This window comes from Bison bison, unplaced genomic scaffold, assembly GCF_000754665.1.
Source record: "Bison bison bison isolate TAMUID 2011002044 unplaced genomic scaffold, Bison_UMD1.0 scf7180017864217, whole genome shotgun sequence".
Lineage (NCBI taxonomy): Eukaryota > Metazoa > Chordata > Mammalia > Artiodactyla > Bovidae > Bison > Bison bison.
In genome coordinates, this window is record NW_011494789.1 from 1,803,398 (window position 1) to 1,813,065 (window position 9,668).

Consider the following 9,668-nt stretch of genomic DNA (forward strand, 5'->3'; position numbering starts at 1 on the left):
AATACGTGAACCGTGAACTTCCAGATGTTCAAGCTAGTTTTAGAAAAGGCAGAGGAACCAGAGATCAAATTGCCAACATCTGCTGGGTCATCGAAAAAGCAAGAGTTCCAGAAAACCATCTATTTCTGCTTTATTGACTATGCCAAAGCCTTTGACTGTGTGGATCACAATAAACCGTGGAAAATTCTGAAAGAGATGGGAATACCAGACCTCCTGACCTGCCTCTTGAGAAACTTGTATGCAGATCAGGAAGCAACAGTTAGAACTGGCCATGGAACAACAGACTGGTTCCAAATAGGAAAAGGAGTACGTCAAGGCTGTATATTGTCACCCTGCTTATTTAACTTATATGCAGAATGCATCATGAGAAACGCTGGGCTGGAAGAAGCACAAGCTGGAATCAAAATTGCTTGGAGAAATATCAGTAACCTCAGATATGCAGATAACACCACCCTTATGGCAGAAAGTGAAGAGGAACTAAAAAGCCTCTTGATGAAAGTGAAAGAGGAGACTGAAAAAGTTGGCTTAAAGCTCAACATTCAGAAAACGAAGATCATGGCATCTGGTCCCATCACTTCATGGGAAATAGATGGGGAAACCGCAGAAACAGTGTCAGACTTTATTTTTCTGGGCTCCAAAATCACTGCAGATGGTGACTGCAGCCATGAAATTAAAAGATGCTTACTCCTTGGAAGGAAAGTTATGACCAACTTAAATAGGATATTCAAAAGTAGAGACATTACTTTGCCAACAAAGGTCCATCTAGTCAAGGCTATGGTTTTTCCAGTGGTCATGTATGGATGTGAAAGTTGGACTGTGAGGAAAGCTGAGAGCCCAAGAATTGACGCTTTTGAACTGTGGTGTTGGAGAAGACTTTTGAGAGTCCCTTGGACTGCAAGAAGATCCAACCAGTTCATTCTAAAGGACATCAGTCCTGGGTGTTCAATGGAAGGGCTGATGCTAAAGCTGAAACTCCAATACTTTAGCCACCTCATGCAGAGTTGACTCATTGGGAAAGACTCTGATGCTGGGAGGGATTGGGGGCAGGAGGAGAAGGGGACGACAGAGGATGAGGTGCCTGGATGGCATTACCGACTCGATGGACATGAGTTTGGGTGAACTCCGGAGTTGGTGATGGACAGGGAGGCCTGGCGTGCTGCGATTCATGGGGTCACAAAGAGTCAGACACGACGGAGCAACTGAACTGAACTGAAAGCATGCAGTGAAGAACCCAAAGGCCACAGTAAAGACTCAGCAGAACCAAAATTAAAAAAAAAAATTTTTTTTAATATTTCTTCCAATAAATAAAAATAAAATGTAAAAAAACCCCTCCAAACAAAACAAACAAACAAAAAAGAATAAGGCTGACCAAAAGCCAGATGCAGAGATATAATATAACATTTGTGACATTTTTCCTTGAATTAAATTATCTGTTTCTAGACTATAAACTACTTAAGCACAGTTTCTTTTCTTTTTAATCGTAGTCAACTTTGTATTCCACACAGCACCTGAAATCTTGCCCAGTAGAGATGCTCTGTAACTATTTATTACTATTGTCCACAATGTCTATAAACATTCTTGCCTCTCTGAGCATAAGACTGGCTGGGATATTGGAAGCCCCAAAGGAGTTTTGTTGTTTCCCAGAACCTATTGCTTAAGAATGAAAATAAGGAAATTCAACCTTCCATTCAGAATTCAGCTACCAAATGTACCCATCCTTGAGAATGTAAGCAGAATTCCACAACCAGGACTGAGGGTTTTAAAATCCACTGCTAACCCTTAGAATTAGAGCCTCAGTCATGGCCCCTTATTAACTTTATTTAAAAAAAATTTTTTTTTTAAACCTCAGTGCAAGATACGTGGAATCTTAGTTCCCCAACCAGAAATCGAACCCATACCCCCTGCTTTGGAAGCACAGAGTCTTAACCACTGGACCACCAGGGAAGTCCCTTCTTATTAACTTTAATTCATAGACCAGAGTTGGAAGAGCTACCATCCTACAAACCATTGATCAGAGGGCCTGTGGAAATGTCCAAACTTCAGCGTGTGTATGAAAGGCCAATTGTAATTTCTCATAGGAACAAAAGCCATGCTTTCTATAAATATCTTTCCACAAATACCAGGAAACAGAGATGAAGCACCTAGATTAGCAGAGTTTGGGTCTTACTTCTGCCATTTATTTGCTGTGAGACTTTGGAGAAACTGTCTAATTTTTCTGTGCCTCAGAGAGTTTTTGGTAACTTTGCTAATTTATAGTGCTTTGTTAATTTATTGAGTTCCTGTGAAGATTCAGTGAGTAAATTAACAGCAAGCACTTAGAAATACAGCCGGCACATGGAAGGTACATATTAGATCCTATGCACTTATCAGAAAAATAATAACACATTGACTCTGCTCTGACTGAATTCCTCTATTTGTTGGGGGAATTTCCAAACTCTTAAGTTCCCTAAAATCAATTCCTCTTCAAAATGCACTGCTGCTGCTAAGTCACTTCGGTCACATCCGACTCTGTGTGACCCCAGAGATGACAGCCCACCAGGCTCCCCCATCCCTGGGCTTCTCCAGGCAAGAACACTGGAGTGGGTTGCCATTTCCTTCTACAATGCATGAAAGTGAAAAGTGAAAGTGAAGTTGCTCAGTCGTGTCCGACTCTTAGCGACCCCATGGACTGCAGCCTACCAGGCTCCTCCGTCCATGGAATTTTCCAGGCAAAAGTACTGGAGTGGGGTGCCATACTACCCACCATGAACTGCTTCAGAGCTATTACGTCTTGCTAACCATGAGAATCTATGCAACCTTACTCAACAATCACATGGGACACGCAATATTGCTCCCTAATTCAAGTTAGCTCCAAATTCTGTCTAATCAAAAAGATCTGCCTTTCTGTGGAGACTAACTTGACCTCACTAAGTCCTAGATGACCTTTCTGTTGCCACTTAAGCATTCCAGCAAGTCATCCCATGTTCTTTTACATGTTCTCACTGTCAAATCGTACATGTTAATCTTGTCTCTACAATTTAGCCTTTAGCTCCTTAGAAACAAGGCTTCCCTTGTGGCTCAGCTGGTTAAGAATCCGCTTGCAATGCAGAAGACCTGGGTTCAATTCCTGGGTTGGGAAGATCCCCTGGAGAAGGGAAAGGCTACCCACTCCAGTATTCTGGTCTGGAGAATTCCATGGACTGTATAGTCCTTGGGTTCACAAAGAGTCGGACACGACTGAGCAACTTTCACTTGACTTCCTTAGAAACATTCTTTATAGTAAGGTTTGTTATTGTTTAATCGCTAAGTCGTATCTGACTCTTTGTGACCCCGTGGACTGTAGCTTGCCAGGCTCCTCTGTCCATGAGATTTCCCAAGCAAGAATACTGGAGTGAGTTGCCATTTCTTCCTCCGAGGGATCTTCCTAACCCAGAGATTGAACCCAGGTCTCCTGTACTGGCAAGCAGATTCTTTACCACTGAGCCACCAGGAAAGCCCCATAGTAAGGTTACCTTCACTTTAAAGATGTGACACAGTGTGCAGCAGAAACTAATGTAACATTGTGAAGCAATTACACCTCAATTTAAAAAAAAGATGTGACACAGGGTCAGAGAATCTGTCTGCCTGAGGTTACAGAGCTTAGCCCAGTGTTCTCTAGTTCCTCAGAGGCTTTCCAGTGCCTAGCACGACACTGAGTGCATTATCAGTGCTCACTCAATATGCACGCATGCATGCTCAGTCACTTCAGTGTGTCAAACTCTATGCAACCCTATGGACTGTAGCCCACCAGGCTCCTCTGTCCATGGAATTTTCCAGGCAAGAATACTGGGGTGGGTTGCCACGCCCTCCTCCAGGGGATCTTCTCAACCCAGGGATTGAACCTGCACCTCCTACATCTCCAGCATTGCCGTCAGGTTCTTTACACACTGAGACACTTGGGAAGCCTCATTCGATATGCATTGCTTGCTAAAAAATGTCACTCAAGATCTCAGCCTTAACGCCATCTTTTGAGAAACCTCTGTGATATGAGAGCAAAGTGGAGGAAGAATCGAATGTGCAGGCTGAAGCACAAAAGAAGAAACATGAGCAGAGGTCCAAGTGAACTTTGTACACCCAAGGAAGCAACAGAAACAAGGGAAGCCAGAGGCCGGGGACACTGGTACTAATTGTTGGACTGCATGCCTACAATCTAGAACTTGTCTCAGTGGAACTGGAATATCTATGGCCATTCTGATCACCTCAACCACCTTTGAGAGACCCACCTTGCTCATATCAAAGTGGTCCCTTTTGGTCCTTTGCCCTGGACCTGTGATATTATAGACTAGTTCTCTTCTCAGTTGTGGCTGAGTGTAAACTGTGTACAATAAATCATCTCTTGTCCTGTCTTAGCTAAAGAAAAAAAAAATGTCACTCAAGCTTTCACAGTACCTCCCATCATATCATAAGTAAGCCAGGAAATAAGGCCTTTTTCTGGCAACGGTCAGACTCTGATGTTGAGACGTACGTGCACATTGCCATGACAACTGATGGAAAAGTGGAAATGATCCAAATTAGAATAAACCCCTAGAATTTTTCCTGAGAATCCCAGATGTTCCAAGTCTAGCTTGTCCCCAGGTCATCTTTGCAAGCAAAGAAAGGGCTTCAGACAGACACAAGGTCAGAGCTTGGTCTGGAATCTTCATTTCAGATCATCAGGAGCACCCACCTGTCTTAGAAATAATTTGGTCTTCAAAAGTTCCCCTACATGAAGATAAGAGCAGCTCATCTAGAATTAGCCTGCATCAGAGGGAATCTTCCAGATTTATCCAAAAGCATACTAGGGGACAGAGCCAGAACTGGGCAGCTATGGATGCTATAGAGCAAAAAAAAGCATGGTCTAAAGTCTAGGAAGGTTAGGACTTCCCTGGTGGTCCAGTGGTTAACAGTCTGCCTGCCAATGCAGGGTACATCGGTTCAATCCTGGTCCTGGAAGATCCCACATACTGTAGAGTGTCTAAGCCTATGTGCTTCAATTATTGAGCCCTTGTGCTGCAACTATTTAAGTCCATGCACCCTAGAGCCTGTGCTCCAAAACAAGAGAAGCCACTGCAATGAAAAGCCTGAGCATCACAATGAAGAGTAGCCCCCGCTCTTTGAAACTAGAGGAAGCCCGCACACATCAACAAAGACCCAGCGCAACCATAAGTAAATAAAATAATAAAAAATTAAAAATAAAATCTAGGAAAGTTAGATTGTCTTCCTAGCCTGGCCACTACCTTCCTTCTGGAACTTGGGAAATCACCTTACTTCCCTGAACTTCAGTTTCCTCATTTGTAAATTGGAGAGGTTAGGTCTAGTTGATCCCCAAGCAGGAGATGCAAGAGACATGGGTTTGATCCCTGGGTCAGGAAGATCCCCTGCAGCAGGAAATTGTACCCACTCCAATATTCTTGCCTGGAAAATTCCATGAGCAGAGGAGACTGGTGGGCTACAGTCCATGGGGCCACAAAGAATCGGACATGATTGAACAATTAAACACACACACACACACAAGGTCTACAGTTTTAACAATCAAACTAGTCTCAGAGGTAAAACAACAAGTTCCCATCAAATGTTGAGTCTATGTTTTCCTTCACCACTTTCTCTGTCCCAAATTCCTTCCAGATCTCTGCAATACAGAACTTTTAATTTGCCTGATTACATGCTTATTTTACCATGAGTTGAAACTGCTGCCTATTAAAATGAAAACCATAATATTCTAAACAGGTGTATCTTAATATTCCTAATTTTATTTCTGATTAAAGAGTATAATGTACGATTATATCAATAAAATGACAATTATAAAGTATGCAAATATCCCATAACTCTGGGATAGTCACTGTTAACATATATACATACATATATATATATATTTCCAATATTTTCTCAAAGGGTGCATGTACATCTATAGATAATAGAGATTTTACTGTGTGACATTTCCTATAGACTTTCTACTTAACACTGTATTGTGAAGAATTTTCCCATATTTAAGATATTTTTCTGTCTGTCCAAGAGTCTGGATAATATTTCATCAAATAGATGCATCAGCATTTACAGAAATGATTCATTTTGTTTGAAACATTTGGGGTGAGAAACAGTTGTCTTTGATCTAGCAATAAAAGGAAGTCTTTGACACAGGGCACCTAGAGTGTCAAGGACACTTTTTCCCATGACCATATTATGATAAGGCCAACATCTTATTGCATAAACATTGGTGCAATATGTTTAAACACTGCTCACTCTTAAGTAGTCATGTTCTTATCGTAGGGGGCCCTCTGCTGTCTCCATCCTTTCCACAACACAACAGTGACCCTAGTGACAATGAAAGTAACATGAAGCAGAACCAGAGATCTCAGTTTTCAGAAGGCCAAAGTACAGTTTCAAGCCTATAAAGCTCACTCTGCATCTGATAGTCAGAATTAGAAAATACCCAACACAGAAAGAAAACACACACACATATATATAAATATCTATCAGTTCAGTTCAGCCACTCAGTCATGTCCAACTCTTTGTGACCCCATAGACTGCAGCATGCCAGGCCTCCCTGTCCATCAACAACTCCTGGAGCCAGCTCAAGCTCATGTCCATCACGTCAGTGATGCCACCCAACCATCTCATCCTCTGTCATCCCCTTCTCTTCCCACCTTCAATATTTCCCAACATCAGGGTCATTTCATACAAGTCGGTTCTTCCCATCAGGTGGGCAAAGTATTGGAGCTTCAGCTTCAACATCAGTCCTTCCAATGAAAATTCAGGACTGATTTCCTTTATGATGGACTGGTTGGATCTCCTTGCAGTCCAAGGGACTCTCAAGTGTTTTCTCCAACACCACAGTTCAAAAGCATCAGTTCTTCGGTGCTCAGCTTTCTTTATAGTCCAACTCTCACATCCATACATGACTACTGGAAAACCAGAAGCTTTGACTAGATGGACTTTTGTTGGCAAAGTAATGCCTCTGCTTTTTAACATGCTATCTAGGTTGGTCATAACTTTTCTTCCAAGGAGCAAGTGTCTTTTAATTTCATGGCTGCAGTCACCATCTGCAGTGATTTTGGAGCCCAAAAAAATAAAGTCTGTCACTGTTTCCACTGTTTCCTCATCCATTTGCCATGAATATACATAAAAATATATAGATATGTGTAAATATATATTAATTAGCTTCTTTGCCCATCTCAGGCTGAAAATTTCATATTGATGATCTTACTCTTGTTTATGCCTTGTTACATGGAAATGTATAGACCTAGTGATTTGATTTGCTGTGATTTGTCTTCATAATGTTTTCCTTGACCCGGATTTTCCAGCAAAGGGAGACACACGTTATATGGGGAAAATTAGGTCACTGGCATGAGCTTTTCTTCCCCTGCCCTTCTATTAATATAATTGTCTTCCTTTTAATTGTTTGTGGAAAAGAGTAAGTTACATTTACATTTACAGTGAATTTACATTTCTGCTTGCAATGCTGATTTCTGGAAGTCTTCTTTTAAATCCTTGAAGACAATGACATGAAATCTTCCCAACTGATATAAGGAGACTCAGAGACAAAAGGAATTGAGGACTGATCCAGGGTCACACTGTTCACAAGGGGACAGTCAACACTGAGACGGGAGCTGGTGACTCTGAGTCCCATGTTCCAACCACATTCCCTGCTGCTTAGATCCACTGGTCTTGCCTTCCTTGGGGTAAAATAAGGATAGATTTCAACAAACAAGAGGATAGTAACCAGCGTACAGTCTGACAGGGTGAGTGTTCCTTAGGAAAAACCCTTCATTTAGCAGTATAATGTTAGTGGAGAACTGTTCATCCTTAGGAAAGGAGAAACTCACTTGCATTCATCTACTAGATATTTTGGAGAAGGAAATGGCAACCCACTCCATTATTCTCTCCAAGGGTAATCCCATGGACAGAGAAGCCTGGTGGGCTACGGTCCAAAGAGTTGCAAAGAGTCAGACATGACTGAAGCAATGTAGCATGCACGCACTAGATAATTATTATGTTTATGTGCAAGTTACCTTGCACTAGGTACCACAGATAACTACTACAGATAATGCCTACAGATATCTAGGTACTACAGATAGAATACACAAGCTATTTATAAGATGTGTGTGTGTGTGTGACTGCGTGCGTGCATGCTAAACCACTTCAGTTGTGTCTGACCCTTTGCAGCCCTATGGATTGTAATCCACCAGGCTCCTCTGTCAATGGGATTCTGCAGGCAAGAATACTGGAGTTAGTAGGCATGCCCTCCTCCAAGGGATCTTCCCAACCTAGGGACTGAATCCACATCTCTTAAGTCTCCTGCATTGGCAAACAGGTTCTTTATCACTAGTGCCACCTGGGAAGCCCAATTATAAGACATAGTCCCTGCTTAATACAAACTAGTCAGGGAGATGGGCCATTTATCAAGTTGTGAGAAAAGAGTCTGAGGCAAAGTAATTAATATGCACGTGATTGATCAAAGTATACAATAATAATGCTACTTAAAACATATTTAGCACTTGCTACTTGCCAAACACTTTGCAGCAATCTCTTTTAAGGCTTACAACAAGTTTATGAAGATGGTAGCATAGTGATCATCAGTTTGCAAATGAAACCTAGAGACAATAAATAAGCAAATGAAATTTTGTTCAAGATCACAGAACTAAGGAAACTTGGACTTCAGCTAAGCTGTCTGGGTCCAGAACCTGTTAAACATAACACTGGATTCCACCCCCTCCCCAGGTGATGCTCTGTGTGTGAGTGTATGTGACTTTGAACATTTAACATTCATTTTAGAACAGAAAAATAGACCTCTGTAATTTTCAATTATTTATATCACTGCACTATGTCTTCTGACTTTTAGCAGTGTACAAAAGTGTTTACACTATTGCAATTGGTCAATATCTGTGTTTAGCTCACTATTATTTTATATAAATAGTTCCATATACTTAAATTCTACCAGCTTATACATTATATGCATGCCACTAAATATAGAATCCTTGTCTAGATCACTATTGCTATTTAGGTTACTACTTCATTTTCTCTATGAGTACTCATTTTGGCATAACAAGCTATAAACATATTCTTTTGGTTAATAATCCCATTATAGAGATTGCTAAAACAAATGATTGGATCAAACACTATGAACAGTTTTATGATCCCCAACCCATATCAGGTTGCTCTCCAGAAGGACTGGCCAATTTATAAAGCCAGAAGTGATGTGTTAGTGCCCTTCTTATTCCCTAATCCTGCCAGTGCTTAAAAAAGAATCACTGGGTTAGTTTTGCTAATTTAACAAATACGATAGAACCTCATGATATTCCAGCTTGAGTTTCTTCATTATTAAGAAAGCTAGGATTTCCCTCATGATTTCCTATCTATATTTTTCTATGTGTACAATATTTGTTTCACTTTCTCTTTCTTATATGTTAAGGAAATACTTTAAAAAAATGAGGAACAGTGTTCAAATATTAATGCTCTAATAACTGGGAAATTCTCATATTCAATTCACTTAACTAAGATTTTTTAATTACTTGTACTACACAGATATCATCATAAGACTCTAAGAAATTGCAAAATAAAAATAATTGTAATTGTTTAAAAGTTGGAGATGGGACTTCCCTGGTGGTCCAGTGGGGAAGACTCCATGCTCCCAGTGCAACTTTGATCCCTGGTCAGGGAACTAGATCCCACAT